Consider the following 11187-nt stretch of genomic DNA (forward strand, 5'->3'; position numbering starts at 1 on the left):
CTAATTATAAGACATAGTTTCAAAATTTTCATGTTCCTAAATATAAGACCTCTTACAAAAATCTAGCAAAAGGTTTTGTACTCTTCCATATTCACCCCTCACATTAATTATATGTTTTCAATTCCAAAGTTACCACACACCATTAATTACTACTAATCCAACTAACTATGAATGCAATGATTATTAGTGAGAGAAAATGACAAAGGGTAAATAGGGAAGAATGTATGCATTTTTAAAAAACCAATACACTAATTAGTCACATTAAGTGTTTTCTTAATAAACGCAATTTTTTGGAATATGTCTTATATTTAGGAACGGAGGGAGTATAATGTAACGACATAGTAACTAACTAATTTAACAGGAATGTTCTTTTTAAGTCACTAGCAATGAATTGATTACCAACAAAGTTTAATACAATCGGTAGATAACTGAGCTCTTTAAGTATAGCTTAGAGTTTAATATATGAACCGTGTGTATATGGAAGAATTTATTTAGAAAAACATATTCACTTAATCTAACATCATGATTTATGAGATAGTTTGATACTATTACATTTATTTTATGGAGGTGAGTAGATTTTTTTTAAGGTAGGAAGTAGTAGGTATGTTAGGTTTAGGTGAATATATAGAAAAGTTGGGACAGTGAGACTTGGGAGCCGACTGGTAGCGGCTGTGTGTCTGGTGCGTTAAATGGACTTGACTGCTGTGCTACACACGCTTTTTCAGAACCGTGTTATGGTCTTTGAATTAAAAGCAAAAAGGTTCACTTCGCTATCCATCACATTTATGATGCAGCACCAGTGTGAGTAACGCGTATGCGTTGACTGCTTCAACTTTCAAATTCAAAGTTAGACTCACCCTGTAAGCTTCTTTCTACTCACACCGGTAGAAATTCTTACTAAATCCAAAATAATGGTGAACATAAATAATATGACATTGTGAATGAGTGATAAGACTAAAAATAAGATGAAATACAAAGTGAATGAGAATGTATTGAAATCATGTATATTTTCACAAGTAAACACAATTCGAAGTCATATAATCATCTTATTAGGACATCAATGATTTCTTATAGATATATTGGCAGGATACACGCTGAAACAATGCCTTAAATTGATCAAAATGTGTAGTATTATGTTGGGTACTTGTGTAGCAATCAAAAACAGAGAATCTACTCTGTATCACTCTTCTACAACTGATATTGTTCAAAATGTGTATCATGTTGGGTACTTGTGTAGCAACAAAAAACAGAGAATCTGCTCTGTATCACACTCTACAACCGATATTGCAGGATTCTTTCTTCTCAGGTGATTTTTGTATAAAGTTAACTTATTCCTCTGTTGTTCACATTTGTCTGGGGAAGTCGGTTGAGTCACTTTATTGTTCAAATTATCCAATTTATCCAGCAGAAAAATAATCCATATAAACCTGAACTCTACATGCAACTAGAGAGATACGAATATAGAAGAATGATTGGATAAAAAAAAAGATAATAGAAAAAAAAAAAAAGAGATCAAAATGAGATAGGACTAAAAGTGGTTAGAATGTATCAAGTTGTTATCTAGCACCATTTGATATATTGATTTTAAGATCAAGCGGATATATCGATCAAACTTTGTTTTGGGACACTCTCCTGTTTTAGACCGCCACAAAATGACACAAATAGCATATATGAAGGTATAATTGGCCTTCCACATAAATCATCAATTCTAAATACTTAAAAAATAACTCAGCATAAAAGAAAATAGAATGCAAGTTAATTAATGTAGTTTATTAAGTATCAAATTCAAAACAATATTGTCAATAAAAGTCACATTTTCGAAGAGCAATATCTAAAACAAGTACAAAAAAATTCCTAAATATGAGGACGATATTGAGCGAGGGACTAATTACGAACTGATTCCTTGTCCTGCTCCACACCATACTTCTGATTAGCTTTTTGCGGTACATGACTAGCGTCAATGGATGCCATACACTCATGAACGTCCTAATTTTAGGAACATATCCACCTTGGCAACGACATTTGCATCCATGTGTCTGCAGTCGTTTGGTTGCAATAACAATATGTTGCGACAACACCGATTCCTCGTTTAGGCGAGGAGATTAAGCTTAGAAACTATGACATCTCGCTGTGGTTTCCTCATCCACTCCACCAGTGGTCGCATCAAGGGAAGCCTGAGACTCTCGTGTAAGTAAGGTAACTCTTAGTCTGGTGTTGGCGGACAAGTCTCTAGTGTCGTATAACTATAAATGGCCATGAGTCTTGCCCCCCACATCGTTTCTAAAATGAATCACAAAATTTTTATGAAAGAAATGATAAGAAAATTTTGTAAAAGAAAAGATAAGAGTTTATCCATAAGGGAAGGATGATCTCGTGGTAACGAGTAGACACATACACTTAGTTTGAAAGTGATCATGCCTCTGGAATTGGAACCGAACACGTGAGAGGATATCTCCGTTGGTGGTTGTTAATTGTTGATTGTTGTAAGGAACGATTGTGGATAACGTGTAGAATATACCATGCGTTCATTAATCTGTTTGAATTGAATAGTAGTTTGAACTAGGGGTGTACAAGACCCGGCCCTACCCGCCAACCCGTCCCGGCCCAAGCCTTTAGGGCCGGGTTGAACCCGGTCCGATCATTAAAAGAGACCGGGTTCGGGTTGATCTTTGAGTTACCCGACTTCGGGTAGGGTCGGGTTTGGGTTGACACTCGGGTCACCCGGCCCGTCCCACATATATATTTTATAAAATTTTAATTTGTTATAGTGATTAAAATGTGATACATGATGCTCAAATTTATCTTACCATGTAGATGAGATTAAAATGTTTAACATCTACCTTATGAATTAAATAAACGTTGGTCAAACTATGGACACTTTCATGCTCTAATAAGAGAAAATCATGTGTGCGTATTATGTATATGTGAGACAAGTGAAGAAATGATCAAATAAAATGTAAATATCTCAAGTGCAATAGATTATGAAAGAATTGGATCCTTTCAAGTTATTTCTTCTAAAAAATATTTCCAACTTATAACTCTTTTAGTATGTTATTATCTTTAAAATTTTACAATTAGTATCAAATAGTCTTAAACTTATTGTCCCTCGGGTCAACCCGGTCCCGTCCTACATAGACCCGTCCTAAATTGGACCCGCATAATGTCGGGTTGCTTCGGGTCTAGGGACAGGTTAGGGTCTATGAATTGGCCCAATCAACATTTAGGGCCGGGTTCGGGTTAACCAAAACCCGTCCCAACCCGTCCCTTGTACACCCCTAGTTTGAACCAAGGTATAAGTGACATATTGAGTAACAATATAAGTTATAATTGACATGATAACATATTGAGTTATGCTTGTCCCGCCTCCATTATGTTTCGACGTTTATATCCAGATCATCGTAGGAATTGCATGAGCATGATATGTAGACCGACTCTAAGTTTGATGCCTTACATGACATTAATGTGGTTGTTTATGTGTAGCTCTACTAGTGCAGAGTAAGTGTGGTTGGATGTGCAAAGTATATTCAATTATTGTATTACTCATATGTTCTCATGATAAGTTTGTTCTTGCACTCTTTTAATTTCTATGGATGTACTTGGGGCGTCATCCACAGGTGGTGACATCCGCTTTAGGGATGAGTTCCTGACATTAGAAATGAAAGACACAGTCAAACTTTAATAGACAAAGACATATGGAGAGAGAAACTTTAATTATATGTTAATGAAATCTTGAGCGCTAATAGACATATGGAGAGAGAAAATTAAAATTATACCGGAAATAATATTGACAACCAGATTTTATTAAAAAGTAATTAAAGGTTCAGATCTTTCACATGACATGATCATGTGAAATTAACACATAAGGGATCCAAATCCATTATTATATGTGCATTATAATTATATATATATATATATATACACACACTACTGAATTTTGATATCACATGTTTATAGGTGTATGCAAGACAATGAAGACATAGTTCAGTACTCTAGATAGCATCATAAATGAAATAAAAGAGAAAATTGAGCGTGTAAGAGCATCTTCAATGCAAGGTTTTAGTTCTTATTTTTTAGTTAAGAACTAAGTTTTTAACCATTGGAGAGGATAACGTGGAGTTCTTAATTCTTAAAAATAAGGATTATGTTCTTATATAAGAAGTTTTACTTTTTGAGTTCTTAGCATAAAAAAATTAATTTTTTTTCTCTCATTTATTTAATTTAAGTATTGAATTAGCATTTAAATTTAAATCAAAATTATATGGAAATAAAAAATATTAATATAATGATATTGTGGGACCGGATGAATAGTTCTAAGAACTAAAAACTCATGATTTGAGCAAAATCTACAAAAAATTGCTTAAGCATATGTGGCAGTACGGACCCACATAAATAGTGCTAAGAACTAAGAACTAGCATTTGAGATGCTCTAAATAATCAAAAGTCTTTCAACAAAACCTTGATGTTTTGATAACCTTGATGTTTTGATAATGCATGGGGTCATAAAAAGGTTGTATCAAGTTAAAGTATTGTCTAGGTCCTCTAGGATAATGGTATTCCCGTACTTTAGAATTGAGTGAAATCATGTACATGCATGCATGGTTCACCACAGCGCAGACCAAAGTCGAATTAAAATTAGTAAGCTGATCGAATCAATTGAAAGATGTGTCTCAAACACAAGCAACACAAAGAGGAAGAAAGGTTGATTAATTTAATTTCTGTATAATCGGGGGAACATTTTGCCATGTGGCACCGGGATCAGTGCTTACTTAAGGCACCAATGAGGTCGGCAAAAAAAAAAATTGTAATAAATGAATTAATCAAGGCAATGATTCAACATAAGTTACGGGACATAAATAAGGCACCGATAAATAAATGTGCATTAATATTGCATTGACAAAGACGATGTCATTAAATTTGAATCCTGATTTGCAACTAGAAAATTGTTTAATCTTGGGTCCTTGCTCCTCTGACCTAGAAAGCTTCTCCATCTCCTTAATTTTTTATTTAAAAAAAGTTGTTTAAATGACCTTAATAAAAACTGGGTTAAATCATTCTTTGATAAAGTGTTCCAATAATATTGTAACATGTATTTTTATAAATTCCAACTCATTTCAATATTCTTTTTATTTTATATTTTCATAATATTCATTTTATTAAATAATCTATTTGCATAATAGACTAATCAATTAGAATAATAACACGTAACTCCTTTTCCCTAAAGAAACAAGTGAGAACCCTAATCTCTAATTCTTCCATGTAAGCTGAATCTGTTTTGTCCGCTCTTCTTCTTGGCTTCGTTACTGAAGGACACGAGATGTGACAAAGAAAATCAATAATGTCTTTTCAGAATTAATCTTAGTGTGCAAAACTTAAGCAACAAGGATTGATACCATATTCAATTACTGTTGCAGTGCTACAACAATTGCAGAAAGGTGATCATGGTCTGATGAAAATTAGACATAACCCAATTGCACTATTATTTTCTTAAATTTAAAAAAATTGATTTAATTGTTGATCCATATGACAATTATTCTTATATTTTGAAACCATTTAATGCTGTTGCGGCTATGGCAGGTAGAAAAAACAATGGCAGAGCTTGGAGAGCTTCCAAAATGTCGTAAGGATTCTTACGGTTTTTCTTTAAAAGGAGTTATATGTTATTATCTTAATTGATTGGTTTATTGTGCAAATAGATTATTTAATAAAATGAGTACTATGAAAATATAAAATAAAAAGAATATTAAATGAGTTAAAATTTATAAAAACACATGTTAGAATATTATTAGAACACCTCATCATCAAAGGTTGATTTAACCCAATTTTTATCAAGGGTTATTTAGACAACCCCTTAAAAAAATAAAACCAGTTATGTCAATCTAGGTGACCTCCCAAAATTTGTTAATTAAGAAATTAATTAAATACTTATGCTGTAGGTGTTGACGTGAATGACTCTGCCACTTGCAATGGTTGTTGGAATATACTTATATCAAGTGGGGTAGCATTTTGATGATGGTAATATGATACTATTATATACTGAATGCAATTATTATCAAAATAGTTTTAAAATCTCTCAATTAAATAATGTAAACACATTAATGAAAACTAGTTTAAGTGATACTACATGTTTAATTCTATTTAGTGAACAGAAAAAAAATCTGAGCTAGGAGAACTAGTATATACCAGAGTGTCAATGTTTCCAACTAAAAAAATTAAAATTACATCTGGTGGAGCTTACACTTATCTTAAGAAAATGACGAAAATATTTAATTCACCTGAAACGATATGATTAGGACAAAAATGCCTTTTCCGTCCAATGAGATCTAAAGCAGTTGAGAAAATAACTACTCCAAATACAGTTTGGCAGTTTGCAACGACATTAATGAACTTTCTTTTTCTTTTAGCTTTTAAAATTAATTTTATGAAAGGAAAGCATCATTTGATTCATTTCAATGGATAGAATGGAGATAACTCTAATATACTACTATTTTTGTATACAACCTGCCACTCATAAGTTGAATTGAAGTTGGTTGGAAGTGCCTCCAAAATTTCTCATATCACATAATATAGTCATTTTCACTTTTATGTTTATTTTATTTTTTATATATAATCACAAAGTCTCCTCATCTATTTAATATAGCATTTAAGAATAACAAGTTCATGTGAATTCGTAAGATGGGAAGAAGATTTTAGATTAATTTAAAAAGAACAAAGAGATATAAACATAAAACTACAATATAAAAGAATATGAGAAAAAAATGATGAGAGGATAATGGTCCTAATCAAAATTTGACACTTCCAAGTCCCACTTAATATATGATGTTCCATGTATTTCATTTTGAACTTTTAAGGAAAAAAGAGATAGTACTAATTATAATTAATAAGTACATATTTTTTTAAAGAAGACACATTTTATTGCAAGAGCTAGCCTTGAAAGTTGATGAAACCATCCCTCAAGTAGGAAAATGAAATATAAAGAATGTTACACAGAGTCTAGAAATTCCCATAAAGGAAATTCCCTTCCAATTCCTAACTTAGATAAATAATTTGCTTCTATGAGATATGAACCACCCCAACACAGATCACCTCTCTCATTAATAAATCATTCAAGTTGAACTGATTAAAGAACTTTCAGTGTCAATTCGATTTACAACCCACCTTCCCCTACTGTTAAGGAGGAATCACTTTCAATTATAATGTTTGTAAGAGCAAACTACTAGCAAAAGACAAGAGCTTTTAAGATTGCTTCACTTCCGCTTTAAAAGCCCATGCTATCCCAACATCCATTGAAAAATTTCCATATATAGTCTCCCTGTTATGATTTTAATCATACCTCTGATGCCATTAGGTCCCGGTTTCCTCTTAACGAGCAATCAATATTGAACTTTAATAGGCATATATTATTAAATTATAGTAATATAAATATTTATATATTTATAAATACAAGAAACAAAAAAGGTTATGATTCTGATAAAATGATTAGATTTTTAATTATTTATTTTACAAGAAACGTTAAGCAGTGTAAATGTCTTTTATTTATATATATATATATATATATATATATATATATATATATATATAGTACTATCAAATTTCTCTCTATACGTGTATGTATAGTAATTTTTTGACACTAGATTTTAATATTGACAAATTTACACATTTAAGAATTTATGACATTTTTTAGAATGTAAAATTCGTCCATCAACTCAATTAACCATGTTATGTTGTTGTCTTTGTAATTATACATACAATTTCAAATACTAATAAATTAATATTTTATTCACATGCATGTCGACAAGCCTAACAAGAATAATTCACTATATCAATTATTACACAATAAAATATGTATATATTTCTCATCCCATCCGTCCGGCCGACCGACACATTTGAACAGAAAAAAATTATAATGATATATATATATGATGAATGAAAAGTTGATTTATATGTAATGGGGCATTACAATAATAGATAAAATATAATACATCACCTTTTTTTATGAAGAATAACGATGCGGAAAACACAACAAATATTGTAGAGGTTCAGAATGCATGTTTAGAGGGCCATTGTCCTCACCTTATAATAATAAAGTAATTCCATTTGTATACAAATATTTCAAATGTTTTTTACTTTACTCGTTAATAATTTAAGTACGAGTTGAAGTCTCACATCAATTAAATTAGTAAGTTAAAAAAATTATAAGAGATGTGACTCATAAATTTAATGTATTTATTCTTTATTAAGATTGATTTAGGTAAAATATAGTGTGGATATTCTTGTTTCTCTTGCTCATGAAGTCATCTATCTCCCCAACATCACTTTTATATGATTATGTCAATTTGTACAAAATTCGACTAATAATGTTAGAAATAAATATGCTGCGCCTGCAATTGAATATGTAATTAAGGGCCATACAAGACAACATGAAATTTACAACAAACGATCAAATTTAGAGACAAATGTGATATGTGAAGTTTAGTTGGAAACATGACAATAAGAAGAGAAATATTCTGGAATATGTCATATGAGTAAAAAGATGAGTCAAGTGTGTTGGAGTTTTTCTGTTGTGTCTTATTGAGTGGACTATAGTTGCCAAATCGAATAAGTCAAGAGCAGCGGACAGGAGCAGCGGATTCCGGCACTTCACTTTCAACACTTAAATATGTTCTTTTCCGGGGAAGTCTCATTTCAATTAATTTTTTTATGTTTCTTTATGACGCTAAAATGATTATAAGAAACTAAATAAGAGTAATGATACATACACACCTCATTTATTAAACACTTCATCTCCACCTCTTTTTATTTCTATCTCTCTCCTCTTATCATCTATCACATCTCATACTTTCTCTCTCTTACTTTTTCTTTTCTTTCTATCTCTCTCCTCATTCCACCTCTCTCCACCTTAAAGAGAGGTGTGGATGAAACATTATTCACTAAATAATTATCTCACTCACTTTTTTTTTTAAAAAAAAACTATCTCACGGACTTTAAAAAAGTGAAATTTAGCAGATGCACAACTCTATTAATGAAGGGGAGAAGGGACAATCAAGGATTGATGATCATGCTAGCTAGACTTCTAGTTGTTTTACGAAGGGTGGGGGCCGGGACCTTAACAATTCAGCTTGCTGGGACATCTCTTAACTTCCTATATGCTTAAGGAATGATTGTAACATAGTCGTTTAACTACGGTTTAGGTACCACTTGTACTTTTTTTTAATATATTTTGCCTATAAAAAAGTGTAGTTAATAGAAAAATAATTCTTACTAAGGAAGAACATTAAGAACCTAAAAGCTAAAGCTAAGAAAACAAAAAAATAAAATAAAAATTACTTCAATTTTCTGGTTAATTTATTCATTAGCAAGACATTACAATATATATTAAAATCATAGCTTCTAGAACATGTGAGATAATAGTATGGTAGAAATATTAACTAGAATAATAAACTGAAATTAATAAGAGTAATAGAAATAGCTTGGCCCAAGGAACATAAGCCCAAATAGAACTGAAATATCTATCAATTAGTAAGATTGCTTTACATTTTTTTTATATGCAATGAATTATATTGAAAAAAAAACAAGGTACTTCAACGTCACCATGAGCCTAAATGAGTTTATTCGAGCTCCCCAATCAACCTTCTATCAATATATAATTGTACTTTGTTCTCAATTTATATCATTCTAAAATTACTCATAACACATTTTTTTTAATTTATATACATCATCAAAATGCTTTAGAGAGCGATTGAGAGATAAAAATTTCAATTAATTTTTTGTCAAAAAATAGTTATTGCACCTCAAACTTCAAGTTGATTAATAGGAAGCATGAAGATGTATGTAAACTTCCCCCGGTTCCCGAAACGGTCAAAAGAGGCAGACAAGAATCCAGGGTACCATAACCATTCGAGGAGGGTGGCCAATGATGGTGGCCGGAGGGGTGAACCAGTGACACGTATGTTTGCTCAGGTGGTACAATCTGGTTCCACACCAGTCGTGCCTAATCCCAGTTGCACTGCTGCGGTTACACTGTCAGAAACGAATTCATCTTCACCTGCTGAAGAATGGAAAGGACCTCTGGTTCGGGAAGGAGAAGCTTGGCTGGAACGAAGCCTCGTAGGGGTCATCAAACACCCGGACTTGATACCAGCATTCCAGAATGCAGGGCTCATGGAAGACTTAACTTATATTAGTGTCAGGTACCTTGGGGACGATAAGGTTTTGTTGACAGGTCCTGAGGAGTTTGATTTGGGTAACGCTCTCAAGGACATGGAGGAAGGGGAGGATGCTGTATTCAAGGAGTTATACAAATGGAGTCCTGCGGTGGCTATCACTGCTAGGTTGACTTGGATTCGTTGCTTTGGTTTTCCCCTCCACATGTGGAATCGAGAGTGCTTCGAAGAAGTTGTCCATCCAATTGGATCGTTGGTGTCCATTGATAACAGCACGACAGATATGTCCGTGCTTGAGTACGCTAGGTTGCATATTCGAACGACGGTGTATGATGCCATCTCTTCCGTCAGGAAGATCTCTATTAATGGCGTGGTATACTGTGTTCGCTTGGAGGAGGAGCGTGGGATTGTTCAAGGGTATACGTGTCAGTGCCAGAAGCATGAAGACGTTGAGGATTCTGAGACGTTTTCTTTGTCCAGTGCCTCAGAAGGGTTGGCGCACTCCCTTGCTGGTTACAGCGCTGGCGGAGATGATGGTTCACCGCCGGATACCGTGGTCATGCAGCAGGTTGTTGCCGGTGTGAATTCAAACGGTGCATCCGTTGAGGAGAGTAACAGTTTACCCGGTAACGGTGGCGAAGACTGCGTGGATAATGATGGTGGCATGAATGCAGTTTTGAATTCAAATGATTCAACATGTGATGAGAGTTTCTCGGAGGAAGTTACAAAGGTTGACAAACCGTTGGGTGCAGAATCAGTTGTGCCAGTTGACACAGTGGGACCCCAGGAAAATTTTGTTGTGTTGTCTAAGGACTTAGATCCAACCGATTTGGGCCAGGGTATTGAGATTGGGCCCAAAGTTGGGGAAGTGGCACCCGGGTCGGGTCAAAACCAACAGGAAGAAAACATTACTCTGGAACGATCTTTCCCTGTTCCTTCTTCTGGGATCATCTTGCACACAAGGATTATGAGCGATAGTTCCTGTCCCACAACCGAACTCACGCGACCTCAGCAGTCTCCGGCAGAG

Source organism: Lotus japonicus, chromosome 5 (assembly GCF_012489685.1).
Source record: "Lotus japonicus ecotype B-129 chromosome 5, LjGifu_v1.2".
Classification (NCBI taxonomy): Eukaryota; Viridiplantae; Streptophyta; class Magnoliopsida; order Fabales; family Fabaceae; genus Lotus; species Lotus japonicus.